The sequence below is a fragment of the Aethalodelphis obliquidens genome, unplaced genomic scaffold (genome assembly GCF_003676395.1).
Source record: "Aethalodelphis obliquidens isolate GAN/ISIS:26980383/991018 unplaced genomic scaffold, ASM367639v1 scaffold17, whole genome shotgun sequence".
In the NCBI taxonomy this organism is placed as follows: Eukaryota; Metazoa; Chordata; class Mammalia; order Artiodactyla; family Delphinidae; genus Aethalodelphis; species Aethalodelphis obliquidens.
The window spans coordinates 2,761,390-2,776,068 of record NW_020837961.1 but is presented as its reverse complement, the minus strand read 5'-3'; the positions used below and the strand labels follow the sequence as shown (position 1 = coordinate 2,776,068).

General features: G+C 41.0%; 1 protein-coding gene across 11 annotated transcripts in view; it reads left to right on the top strand.

The window, feature by feature from the left end:
• Positions 1 to 14,679, top strand: part of SPMIP2 (sperm microtubule inner protein 2) — a 158,641-nt gene that overhangs the window by 2,784 nt on the left and 141,178 nt on the right. For 8 of the 11 annotated variants that reach the window (XR_003434933.1, XR_003434937.1, XR_003434936.1 and 5 more), the window contains one exon: positions 73 to 218. The gene's annotated coding sequence lies outside the window, so the exon portion shown is untranslated. Of the gene's footprint in view, positions 1 to 69; positions 219 to 14,679 lie in introns of all 11 variants that reach the window. The other 3 variants (XM_027116852.1, XM_027116853.1, XM_027116851.1) reach the window with 3 other exon arrangements.

The window sequence follows — 14,679 nt, the reverse complement described above, 5'->3', positions numbered from 1 at the left end:
TCTGTTGGGGAAGGGGAGGCTAGGAGAGAAACGTAACCTCTCTGAGCCTGTTTTCTCTTCTTGTAAAAGCAGATAAAGATGGCCTACCCGGAAGATTTTCGAGGATCCAGGAGAATCCACGCCAAGTGACCGTGACTTGTAAAGCGCTTGAACCACGGTGTGTGCTCAACAAATGGTGGTTATTTTTAAGATCGTCCTCATCATCCCAACCCTCTGAGGTTAGTGGAACGGTTATTATCATTCCTGTTTACAGATGAGGTAACTAAGACTAAAATAGGTTATGTGACTTGCCCTAGTTCCAGGCCTGCCTGGAAGTTTGGAAGGGCCCAGGGCAAGCTAATGTAGACCCCATCGTAAATGCCTAAAGCTGTAAATTAACTGGAACACAGTGTGGCAGTGACTACTGGCTTCCGACCTGAAACTCACACCCCATTTTCTTCCCATCTCTGCTCCATCATGTATTACAAAAAGGCTCATACACGCGAGGACACCCTAGCCTGCGCACCATACCCCTCACAAAAGCTACCCCCTGGCGATTCCTCCAGCCTTGGACAGTCAGGCCTGGAAGTGGCAGGGCAGTAAGTTCCAGGGCCTAAGGTGTTCAGAAAGCATGGAATTCCTTGTCCCATGGGGAGGGTGAAGCCGGAGCAGGGCCCCTCAAAGCCTAGGCAGTGGGCAAAAACTCAACTCACCCAGGCCGCACAGCCAGAAAGCTGTGACTTACAGATGCAAACCCAGCTTTTTTTGTTCTGAGTGCTCTGCTGTGATACTGAATTGCCCCAGTGACCTCAGGTGAGGCCTAATAGTATGTCTTGTCCACCAACAAAATGACTAACTCGCTGTCAACCTCTAAGCTATCATTTAATTTCAATTAAAGTTAATTTTCCCGCTACTTATAATTACTTATGTAAGTACGTTAATAATGCCATTCGGCATCTAGGACACCTGGTACTTGGCATGCATTGCTTTGTTTTATATATTTTATATAATATATTTTATATAATAAAATATATAGGCTAGGTGTTTACAGTCATCTTTTAAAGTGAGTAGATTTTTTTTTAATTTGTTATTTTTTTATTAACATTTGAGCACCAACAGTATGCTGTGTATACCATGGGTGACAGAATTAGACACAGACCTGCCAGTTTGCCAGTTAGCCTAAACCAAACTGCTCCGGTAACCATAAAGTAAGCCATTTATTATGCTGCTTCATAAAGGCACGTATAAAGATGATAGCTTCTTTGTTCTGTTTCTACAACCATCATATTATCTAGAAAGTCCTTAGGGGATAGAGAGACAGAACACTGTGTTTTAAGTCTAGAAATGCATTTCAAGTTCTGGCCTTAATACCATTCGACTTGTAACTTCAAAAAGCCTTGATGATTCCAACAGTAAAACCTAATATTAATACATCTCTAAATATATTATATAGGTTAGGTGTTTACAGTCATCTTTTAAAGTGAGCAGATATTTTTTTTAATTCCTATGGGTCCAGCTACAACATAACAGTAATACTGATACATCTACATCTATCTATCTATAGTCATTTTGTTCAAAAAAACGCCTTGAACGTTCACTGTTCCGTCAATAAATATTGATATTTATTGCATGCTGTCTACTAGGTACTGATCTCTATGTTTGGAGTACCAATGGTGGATAAGACAAGCGTGCTCCGTTTCCTGGCCTTGTGGGAGCTGACTCTGTGTGCCAGGCATTTGCCTCATTTACTCACCTCATCTAGGAGAATGGCCAGGGCACTAGGATCTCTTGTCTGAGAACAATCTGCACTGTTCTAAGACAAGAGATCCCTCTCGTTACCATCTTGTCCAGCTGTTACCACTGTCTGAAAGCAAGGTTTAGAGCTGAGAGGGGTGGAGTTCTAGTAAAGGTGTTCCTCCCATGAATCGGGCTCCTCCCAGACAATTTTTATTCACATTGTTTTGCAGTTACTTGAATCTCAGGAGAGTGGAAGGCTATAGTTTAGACACTGTATCGCTTTCAACAGAGCACACTCCACTAGGAAATATTGTATCTACCTGCAAATAGCATTCCAGAGTCCCTGGTAGAGAATACAGTTACAGAGCCCAGGGAGAGACAGTGAATACATAGCAGAGAGCTCATGAAACAAGTTAGATGAAGTGTATCGAATACACAATTAGACTCAGACTCTTAGGTTTGATTTTATAGGAATCCTAATAAATTCAGAGCTGAGGATGTTGTCACATGAGTAAGAACGATGCTAAATCTCGATGTGTAGATATTTTGGACTTGATTCTAAAAGAAGAAACCATTTTTTCCTAATTTATCAATATTATGACCTTGGTTCTGCCTTGGCCACAAAATTAAATAAAAATATAAGTCAGAAATATATATTTGAGCTAACAAATAAAACTGTTTTATCCGGTTACACGATTGCATCCTGCACCCTGACATAACCACTTTCTTCTGCTGATGTGTTTGCATTTGAACTATTGGACCAGTGGGAAAGCACAGCCTTCTTTAGTTCCTGATTGTGAGAAAGCTGATGCGACATTTCTTAAAGGAAATGCGTTGTTAAACTTTTGATCCACTGTCAATTCCTTCTATTGTTGCCTAGTATTTGGCATTTATTTTTATGAATCGCCCTGTGGAACTGTAGTGCAAAATCAGTCTGCCAATTTTAAGGAGACCTCTAAAAGGGTTTAGGTAAAGTATGCAGATTCAGGGTTTTTTTGTTTGTTTTTTTTAAGCCTGAAAATAGGTAAAATTAAGGACTTCAGTTCAAAACCTAACGATGTAATTGCTACTACACAGTCAATGAGTGTTTAATGCATAGATTTTAAAAGCCCATGCTGGATATCATGAATGCTTAAATTAATTATGCAGAGAGAAAAAAAAAACCTTCCATTTCAAACATGCACAATGGAACATTGTATAAAATTGTATCTGGGTTTCTCCAGTTATGTTAAGGTGGTTGCATACAACTGAAATTACATCCACAAGCGCACTGGTATGCAGTGCAGAATTTGTAAATGTGTTCCAATGAAGAAAAGCAGCTACAATTATCACCAGCTCTGGTCTCCAAGTGGTATTCAAGGGGAAAGCAAGTGTGCTATAATACAGCTGTCTGCTATAAGAGCTACAAAATCAGACAAGGTCTGTGAGGGGGGGGAAGAAAAGCAGTATTCTTGACCAGCTGTGATTTTTTTAAACACCAATACTAACAATCATTCTGAAGTCATGATTATTTAATATTTGTTAAACCCAAGACTAGTGCCAGACGCCATATGTACATAAACAAAGACCGAGAGAGTCTGTGTGTTCAGCTTGCAGATCTAAATTAGGCAAAGGAAGTGAAGGGCAAACAAGGGCGTGGGAAACATGCACTAAGGGCCCGTTTGGAAAAGGAGGCTATTTTGTTGCATTGTATGTTAGTTTTAACTATCAGAAGGTGCGTTATTTCGCAGCACAAAAATTTAAAGGAGGGAAGTCCGGAGTGGGGAGCAGGGAGCACATTGCCTTTATGGGGGTTGAAGGAGGAAACCTTCAATATAAAGATATATCAAGTTAGAGACCTGAAAGAGGAAAGCACCAGTAAATGGCAAAAAACAAGACAAAACTAAAAGCAAAAAAACTCTGACCATTGGCTGGGATCTGATACAAGAAGCAGTAAAGACAATAGGTGAGCTATAGCTCAGAAGAGAACCTTCCGAGCCCTGGAGAGGCACATCACGACGGCCCTGCCCATCCTCAGTGTTCTTATATGAGCATTTTACTTATCACATAAGTATGACCAGTGATAAGTGCTGGTAAGACATTTAAGACTGAGTTTGCTTCCGTCTCATGCTTACCTCACCTACGAGGAATGAGCCTGTGGCATCATAGCTGTGTGTAAGAATCCAAAGGTAATTAAGTCAGGGTAAAGACCGAGTAAACTCACAGTACTCCACCCACACCTGGTTGGGTGCGTCAGGGACGGGGCTGTTGACACAGAAGATAGCATAGAAGTGATTGGACTAACAGAACTTTATCACGTTGCTGCAGGGGGAAAAATGTCATCTTTTTCCCAGTGGAGTCAATAAAATGCAGCTTTATAAGGGCAGAGCGGAATATATGATATAGTGGGAAAACCTGAGAATCTACTATCACACAACCTTGAATTTGAAAGCCTTTTCTGATAGACATGAGCTCTGTGACCTTGAGGAAAGAGCTTAACCTCTCTGAACGTTAGTTTCTACCTTTGTAAAATATAGTTTAAAAATATCTTCCTTGCTAGATTACTATGACAATGACTCAAAACAGGATTTATAAAAGTAAATATTCAGGAATTCCCTGGTGGCCCAGTGGTTAGGACTCTGCACTCTCACTGCCGAGGGCCTGGGTTCAATCCCTGGTCGGGGAACTGAGACCCCACGTACAAGCTGTGCGGTCCAGCCAAAGAACAATTTTTTTTTAATTTAAAAAGTAAGTACTCTTTCTCATCGCTCCCTTCCCCTTAAAGGAATAGCTTTAGTCAAAGAATATTTATATGGCCCTTCAAATTTCTAGGAAAGAAAGATTTTAGGTTAAAAATATATTGACCTAATTGACTTTACCTACAGAATTTTGAACTTAGAGATAGTTCTTTTATTTAGTCTATTTTAGTAAATAAACTTTAGTTACTTATAGCAAGTAGCCCAGAGCGTCAAAGGTAAATAATGTTTTACCTGGGGCAGTGGTTCCTAGCTGGGGATGATCAGTATTTTCACAAGGCTAAGAGTGCTGGCAGAGCTAGGCAGGGCTGCTGTCTCCAGAAAGAAAGCCTTCCGCGCTCCACAGGGCAGAATAGGAGCTGCTTCTCAGATGCATCAAACCCAAGTCTGATGGCATCTCTGCTTTTATCAGATAAATGAAAAACCAGAATTGACTCTTACAAATATTGAATCTATTGCCAGGTTTATGTCCATTTCAAAAAGCAAGGGATGACTGCCATCTACTAATCTGTGTGTTATTGTCCCATTTTTTTATTGTCCCATTGTTGTGTCAGAATTATTGATTCCAAATATGAACATGTGAAAATCTGCACCTAGCACTCCAACGACTAAATCTAAAAAATATGTGTAAAAAATTAAATGAACCAGAGATCCCATTTAATTACAGACTAAAATTCACAGTGGTATGTTTTTTTAAATGTATTTTATTGAAGTGTAGTTGATTTACAATGTGTTAATTTCTGCTGTACAGCAAAGTGATTCAGTTATACATATACATATTCTTTTCCACTATGGTTTATCACAGGATATTGAATATAGTTCCCTGTGCTATACAGTAGGCCCTTGTTGTTTATCCATTCTATGTATAATAGTTTACATCTGGTAATCCCAAACTCCAAGTCCCCCACCCCCTCCCCCTTGGCAACCACAAGTCTGTTCTCTATGTCTGTGAGTCTGTTTTATAGATACGTTCATTTGTGCCTTATTTTAGATTCCACGTATAAGTGATACCATATGGTATTTGTCTTTGTCTGACTTACTTCACTTAGTATGACAATCTCTAGGTCCATCCATGTTGCTGCAAATGGCATTATTTCATTCTTTTTGTGGCTGAGTAATATCCCATTGTATATATGTACCACATCTTCTTTATGCATTCATCTGTTGATGGGCATTTAGGTTGCTTCCATGTCTTGGCTATTGCGAATAGTTCTGCTATAGGTATTGGGGTGCATGTTTCTTTTTGAATTATAGTTTTCTCCTGATATATTCCCAGGAGTAGGATTGCAGTATCATATGGTAGCTCTATTATTAGTTTTTTTAATATATAAATTTATTTATTTTCGGCTGTGTTGGGTCTTCCTTGCTGCGCGCGGGCTTTCTCTAGTTGCAGCGAGCCGGGGCTACTCTTCGTTGCGGTGCATGGGCTTTTCATTGCAGTGTCTTCTCTTGTTGCGGAGCACAGGCTCTAGGTGCGTGGGCTTCAGTAGTTGCGGCATGCGGGCTCAGTAGTTGTGGCTCGCGGGCTCTAGAGCGCAGGCTCAGTAGTTGTGGTGCATGGGCTTAGTCGCTCCGCAGCACGTGGGATCTTCCCGGACCAGGGCTCAAACCCGTGTCCCCTGCATTGGCAGGCGGATTCTTAACCACTGCGCCACCAGGGAAACCCCTATTATTATTTTTTTAAGGAACCTCCATACTGTTTTCCATAGTGACTCCACCAATTTACATTCCCAAGTGGTATGTTTGTGACAGTTGCAATTCGCATATTTTTAACAAATTTTCAGATCAAATCAATCTGTGCCTTACCTGGCCCATCATGGGCCAAAGAACGATGCTCCAGGAGCTCTCCATGGTCTCTGCCCAAGGTTAGCGGCAGGGTTACAAGCTGGTAACCGAGTAGAATCTGTGCAAACTTAACTTGAAGCATTTCTTCCACCCATTTATCTTTATGGTGATTTTAAACACACACACACACACACACACACACACACACACACACATCAACATCTATGGCAATTTGTGAACACAAAAGCACTGCAGAATTTTCAGAACAGATGCTGGCAGCAGCACTGACCCTGGGTCCTAGGCCAATTGGTTTTCTCCCGACAATAATACTACAAGAGATCTCAGCAGAGCACCTGTTTAGCTCTTTGTGTGATGAAAGCATCTGCGGTCTACGCTACTATGTCAGATGCACATTTCTCTGTGAGTCTCTTTCCTGGGACCTGTCAATATTAGAGTGCATTCCTTTTGCTGGCCAAGATATTCCTTTGACCTTTCTTTAAACACAATGAAATGGGAATTGGAGAAAATAAAAACTTTCTGAAAGGGTTTCAATTCTTCCTCCCCACCCCTACCCCTGGTCAAACAAAGTGCCAAACAATGTCCAGACCATCCCGTTGTCACTACACGATTTCTGTCCTTGCCGAGAAGTGGGATTCTTTTGAAGGATTCTGGGTCCAGGGTTGGGCCAACTCATGCAAAGCTGGAGACAGACTAAACCGGGCCAGTGACCTCTGTGAACGAGGCTAGGCAACCACTGGTGGTAGGGAGGGATAGGAAGCAGGGTATGAGTGCCGACCACCTTCCTCGTCTTCTTTCAGAAAGAAATTGCGAGTCCATGGCAATATCCAGTCACAACTCTCATGCTTAATTTGGGAAATGTTGGAAACACGAATCAAAAGGCACTAGCAGCCCTGGTTTCTAAACAAAGAGCTTTTCAGCAGGGAATTTCAGAGGCTATATATTCTTTCTCATATGCAGTTCACCCTCGGGAGGGGGGCACTGAGTCCTGGGCGTATATTGTGCAAGAAAAATTAACACAAGCAGTGAATCCCATCTTTTCTTGTGAAGATCAATAGTCATTACCGAACAATGCCAGGACTCTCAAAGACCATTAAGTTTTTTCCGAGGGATTTCCCCAGATGGGCTCCTGGCAATTCACTTATGTAACTAATAACAGTGGCTGACAGGTATTGAGTGCTCGCCATGCCAAGCACTGTTCTGTGTCCTCCGGATGCACCGTCGTAATCGATTTTCCAACGACCCTATGAGGTGGCCACTGTTACCGTACAGGCGTTACAATTAGGTGGAGCTGAGACTTGAGGTCCCCGAGCCAGGAGCTGAACACATGCTCTCGGGTGCCAAAGCACACGTGTTCAGCCCTCATCGTGGGGTTCTCAGATCTTCCTTGGTTTACTTCTTAAACTTAGAGCAAGAACCAGAATTAACCATTTGATGGTAATTAAGATGACTTTTAATCCTCAGCCCTATTTTCTTCTGTCCCTGGGAAATGTGACATTCATGACAAATGTGATGATACCAAACCTGAATTCCAGCCCAGACAATGCCCCAGACCTCCAGGCTTGCCCACAGGACATCTGCATAAAGATGTACACAGATACCTCAGAATAGGCATGGCCAATAAAAACAAATGAAGTACTCAGGGCTACATAGCAGAGCTGTATGCAGAAAACTGCAAAAACTCTGATACAAGAAATCGAAAAGGTCTAAGTAAAATAGGGAGGAATACCATGTTCATAAATCAGAAGACTCAATCTTAAGATGTCAGTGTTTCCCCACTTATTTTATTGAATCCGTGCAATGCCAGTCAAAATCTCAGAAAACTTTTATGTAGGTATTGACAGTCTGATTCCAAAATTCACATGGAAAAGCAAAACACTTCTTTGGTCATAAAAAATGACCACAGTTGAAGGACTCACCTTACCCAGTTTTAAGACTTACTATAAAACAACATTCATCAAGGTGAAGGATAGGCACATAGACCAATGGAACACAATAGAAAAACCGGAAATAGACCTGCAAAAATATAATCAACTGATTTTTTGACAAAGGAGCAAAGGTGATTCCATGGGGAAAGGGGCCTTTTCAACAAATTGGGCACCCATGTGCAAAATCGACACGTTCAAATTCAAACTCAATATCTTTCCTCTGAAATCTCTCTCCAGGTGTATCCGTATCTTGGAGGATGACATAACCTTACACCTAGTTGCTCAGGCAAAACCAGGCATCATCTTTGACTCACTTTCTGACTTTCAGTCCCTGAGTTCAATCCTTAAAATTATGTTGAATCAGGGAATTCCCTGGCAGTCCAGTGGTTAGGACTCCATGCTTTCACTGCTAAGCAGTGGGTTCTATCCCTGGTCGGGGAACTAAGATCCCACAAGCCGCATGGTGTGGCCAAAAAAAATGTCGACTCACTCATTAAATTATGTGGAATCGCAATGCAATCCTCCCCGCCCCTCTACTGCCATTGACCTAGTCTGGGCACTCTTTCCCCTGAGCCTTATCTCCTGTCTCTGATTCCTCCCCCCGCTGCACACACACACACACACACACACACACACACACACACACACACGCATACACACGCAAACACACAATGCCTCTGAAGGAGCAGCATGGGAATTTCAGAGTATTCCCACGCAATTAGCAGAGGAATCTATTGCTTTCCTAGCACCATTTGCAAAAGTGATACCTATTCAACATTTTTTAAAAGAACATGTTGCCATGATGCTTTTTATGAGAAAGATGAAAAGACATGACAATTAGTCATGTTGAAAGAAGGACCATAAGTTGTATAGAGAAGTCAGGCAAGGGTAGGACCCCTTTACCCTGCAGCTGCCTCCGAAGTGCAGGCCCCATCTTTCGGTGGGTACCCAGCCAGTGCCTGGCTCTTCCCCCTGGCTTGCTCCCCTCCTGTTAGAAACTGCCTGGGCCTTTGCACAGACGGATCTTTGAAAAAGGCAAATCGATCGTATAATCCCAAAGCTGAAAGCCCTTCCTTCAGTGGCTTTCTAACACTTACTCCATAAGATATAAGTCCCTTGTTTCTTATTCCAGAGCCCTGTCAGGTTTTCTCCTCCACCACTTTCCACCCACGTGACTTCTATTCCAATCATTGCTAACAATAGGGGCTACAAGGATTTGCCAAACTCTCTTAATTCCTCAATGCCTTGTGTATTCACTTCTCACCCAGAAGTCTCTTCCCTACAAGGTTCACCTGCAAAATTCTTACTCCTCTTCAAGGCCTTCCTAAGCAAAGGTCTGTGGGCAGGTGACGTTACATAGCAAGATGGAACAAGTGTCCAAGACGCATGAGTCCTAACCTAGATTCTGTCTTGCTACATACCAGCTGCTTGTCCAGAGGCAACTCACATGCCTCCCATGAGCCTCAGGGCCTATTTAAATGGAGACAATATTAGCTAGATAACATGAGCAAAGCACCTGGGAAGGGAGTTTATGGCCATGGCAAAATGTTTCAGCCGGGCAGACCTGTTAAAATATTTTCCCTGAGATTTGTATTGATATGTCCAGGCACCTTTCCTACTAGTAATTTGTTTGACTTCTGCCAAATCCACCGTCCTTTACCCCTGCTTAAGTATAGCTGTTGTAGTTAGGACTTTCCTGGTCTAGGACCACTGTTGTTCTTGTTGCTGTGACCATCATTCTTTATTATTGTATCATTATCCCCTGATGCCTCACCGTTCCTCCGCACACACACCAGGTAGTGTAGGGCTTCTCACTCTGTGCTCCCAAAGCAGCTTATATGTACCATACTTACAATACATTTTTTTTTTTTTTTTTGGCGGTACGCGGGCCTCTCACTGTTGTGGCCTCTCCCGCTGTGGAGCACAGGCTCCGGACGCGCAGGCTCAGCGGCCATGGCTCACGGGCCCAGCCGCTCTGCGGCATGTGGGATCTTCCCGGACCGGGGCACGAACCCGCGTCCCCTGCATCGGCAGGCGGACTCTTAACCACTGCGCCACCAGGGAAGCCCACAATACTTTTTACATTATTCTATAATCATGTGTTATACAACTGCCTCTCCAGGTGACCCTGAACTCCTTGAGGACAGAGCCCATGTATTTTGTGTGTGTTCTGAGAACACTGGACCTGGCTCAGAGTACGCTGTCACTAAATTTTTAGTAATTGGATGAATAAAGGAAGAAACTATATTTTATTGATTGGGAGAGAATAAGAAATATTGCTTTATTGATTCCTAGCAGTTTCTGAGCTCCTAGAAGGCTGATGTCGTAGAAGAAATTCATCAAAAGAAACCAGTTAGCTGGCTTTTAAAGGGCTGGACTTCCTCAGAAAGCAATGGGCATTTGGCCAGTGCCTTCTAGGGCCGACTGAACTCAGGTCTTCATGTGTGTATGTGCCTAAATCCGTTTATCTAAATGATCTAAAATGACTGAAATGATCTTCAAAGCTTACATTTCTTTGATGAATCTAATGAATCAAAGCTATAGTCCTCCAGCTATCTTACAGACTACGGAAAACCCCCAATCCTAGCTCCGTATAATATCAACTGTGTTTCTTTTGATTCTTGGCATTCTAGTTTGAGTGATTATGTCGTTTCTCCCGTACGGAAAAGTTGAAAAAACAGTACGTATTCTACCACATTTTTGTCACATTTTGAATTTTCTCTCTAGCTCTAGCTCTGTCTTTGTCTCTCTCTCTCTCTCTCTCCCTCCCTCCCTCTCTCTCTCTCTCTCTCTCTCTATATATATATATATATATATATACATATATATATATACACACGTTACACACACATTTTTTTTTTTTGCTGAACAATTTGCAAGTTACAGACATCATGACAGTAAACCCCTAAATATTTCAGCATACACTTCCTATTGATGAGAACATTTCCTATGAAATCACAATACCAGTACAATTCCTAAGAAATTTAATTTGATTATATCTAAAATTTGGTCTCTATATTCAAAGTCTTTCGATTGCCCCTAAGATACCTTTTTATTGTTGCCAGTGCTTCCAACCATTATGCATTTCATTTGGTTTCTTTTCCCTTTTGAAGGAAGACTAAAGGAGCGGCAGTGGACGCATCTTCATGTTTTGAGTGAGCAGAGACATTTAGACATATTATTGCTATTTATACTAGAGATGGTTTGTAGGGGCTCCAGCAAACTGAGGACATTTAGAGGTGTGTCCATTACTAGGGAGTGTTGAGTAACAGAATAGACAGACTAAACAAGTACATATTTAGGGCACCAGCATAGCAGGGACATTTAAAAATATATATTTTGAAAGAATTCAAGAGAAAGAAAGGGGACAATGAAGGAAGGGAGGGAGGGAGACAGGAGAGAAGAAAGAAAAAAGGAAAAAGTGTCAGAAGGAAAATCAGAATTTGTTGGACTCTATCCTATAAATTAGTGGTTTTTTATTGTTACTGTTGTTTAGAATCACATGTGGGGATGAGGCACTGTGTGTTTTTTTCAGTGTTTAGGATTTTCTTTTTTTTTAATTTAATTTTTATTTGATATTGGGGTATAGTTAACTTACAATGTTGTGTTAGTTTCAGGTGTACAGCAAAGTGATTCAGTTATACATGTGCATATATCCATTCTTTTTCAGATTTTTCCCTTATAGGTTATTACAAGATATTGAATATAGTCCCCTGTGCTGTACAAGATTATTTTATATATAGTAGTGTGTATCTGTTAATCCCAAACTCCTAATTTATCCCTCCCCCCGACCTTTCCCCTTTGGTAATCATAAGTTTGTTTTCTCTGTCTGTGAGTCTATTTCTGCTTTGTAAATAAGTTTATTTGTATCATCTTTTTACAGTCTGCATGTAAGTGATATCATATGATATTTGTCTTTCTCTTTCTGGCTTACTTCATTTACTATGATAATCTCTGGGTCCATCCATGTTGCTGCAAATGGCATTATTCCATTCTTTTTTATGGCTGAGTAATATTCCACTGTGTGTATATACCACATCTTGTTTATCCATTCCTGGTGTTTAGGATTTCTAAGGGTCTGTGACCGGGGTCTGTGAAAAGACAGCCCAGCATGATCTGGGGGCACCTGACCTAGCCAGGAACAGTGATGTGTGGTGACCACATTGGGAAGGTGATATCAGCCAAAACAGTGTCTAAGTTCAAATATATGCTTTTAAAAAAACAAAATATAATTTCTTATACGACAGGATGAGTGGTAGGTTGTCTTCAGGTAGATGCAGGGTGAGTTCAACCCTGTTTAACCTCAGGTGTCAAGCATTGTTCTGGTTTCTATGAGTAAGTTTTGTAACACAAAATCCATTTGATAGCTTTGCCCTGCATATATCCAAACTATAAGATTGCTCCACCCCCTATAGAAATAGCGCATAGGGCTTCCCTGGTGGCGCAGTGGTTAAGAATCCGCCTGCTAGTGCAGGGGACACGGGTTTGAGCCCTGGTCCGGGAAGATCCCACATGGCGTGGAGCAACTAAGCCCGTGCACCACAACTACTGAGCCTGCGCTCTAGAGCCCTCAAGCCACAACTGCTGAGCTCGTATGCCACAACTACTGAGCCTGTGCGCCTAGAGCCCGTGCACCACGACGGGAGAAGCCACCACAATGAGAAGCCCATGCACCGCAACTAAGAGTAGCCCCCACTCGCCACAACTAGAGAAAGCCCGTACGCAGCAATGAAGACCCAATGCAGCCAAAAATAAATTAATTAATTAAAAATAAATTAAAAAGGGAGATAACCTTCTAAAAAAAACAAAAGTGTACAAACTTTTGTAATCGAACGTCTCCTCTAAGCATACCTCTTCATTCTACAGAAAAAGATAATTCATCCTCACTTGTTTTCTTAAATTTGTAGGTAGCTAACTAGTTCATAAAACACAGCATATTGACAGGACCTAATCCTTAGTTTTTTGACCACGCAGCTTTGAGTAACTTCAATGAGTTCCTTAAATCAAAATACCAGATTTCCCTTGCGGTCCAGTGGTTAAGATTCTGCACTTCCACTGCAGGGGGTGCAGGTTCGATACCTGGTCAGGGAAATAAGATCCCACATGGTGTGGCCAAAAAAATTAAAAATAAAAAAAAATAAAAATACCATAGTAACATTTACTGCACTTATTGTATGTAACTGTGTAGTTAAACTGGGGAATGTTGTCCCCTGTAGTTCCAGAAGCACTTTAAAAGTAATGGAAATTACAGTGCACTCTGGAGAGATTGATGAGAATGTTAATTAAAATCAACTTGTCCTAGTATTCATTTTTCCAGAATTGACAAGGATGATGAGTATGGGAAACTGACATGTTTTCAAAATGTGACTGCTTCTCAAAGCTATGCTTTTAAAAAAGTCTAATGAACCTTCAGAAAAGATGATTTCTCTGAGAACATCACATTTTTACCTCAAAAAAATTACATGATCATTTATACTTAGCATACATGAGGGTCTCCGCTGAATTAATGAAACATGAAAGAAAGAAGGCAATTTCTGACAGTATCTGTGAAATCTGTAGCATTTCATCTCCCAAGGCGTGGCCTAGTCATAGTTTTACTTTGATGTGCACCACGATATGTATTAACATTGACAGGAGTTAAGCACACAATTTAAAGGAGAAAATTGTACCATTTTAAATCCATCTCCCAGATGATTAAAAAGCATCAAAAAACTACATTTAAATAGAAATATGAATATAACTTAAAATACCAGGAGCCAAGAAATTCAGCTCTGATGATGCTGTCAGGAAGCGGGTGGGGTCACGGAGATTCACAAGTTTCATGTCATAGCTAGTAAGCGCTTGAACTGTGAAATTGCATCAGTTATTTACCTGCCAATTCACAGCCAGAATTGTTCCTGAAACCTAGTTTTCCTTACGAGCAGATTAATTTCATTTATGAAAATGTAGTTGAAATTGTTTTTACTAAAATTATATGTATTTTATTTGAAGATAATATTTCAGCACTTCACCAAATACCATTCTTTTTTTTAACCTGTTAATTGTTTTATTCATTAATATACATGAATTATATAAATGCATTATTAAATAAAATAAATTGAAAAGTAATTGCACAGATAATTCAAAGAGGAGAAAGCACATATAGCTGAAAAATAATTGTAAAAATTTTCAGCCAACAGCATATATAGTTCGTCCTTCCAAATTTGCCCTGTCTTGCTGCAAATACTAGAATCCAAGGATGCCCAAGTTCCTTATATAAAAGGGTGTAGTATTTGCATAAAACCTATGCACACCCTCCCTGAGACTTTATATATATATATATATATATTTTTTTTTTTTTCCAAATACCGTTCTTAACTTCCCACTCCCAGTCCTGAGACCCTTCATCTCTTCTGAACTCGTATTTGGTCAGCCCTCCCCCCATAAGGTCCAAATACAAAACAAAGCAAAACACACACACACACACACACACACACACACACACACACACACACACA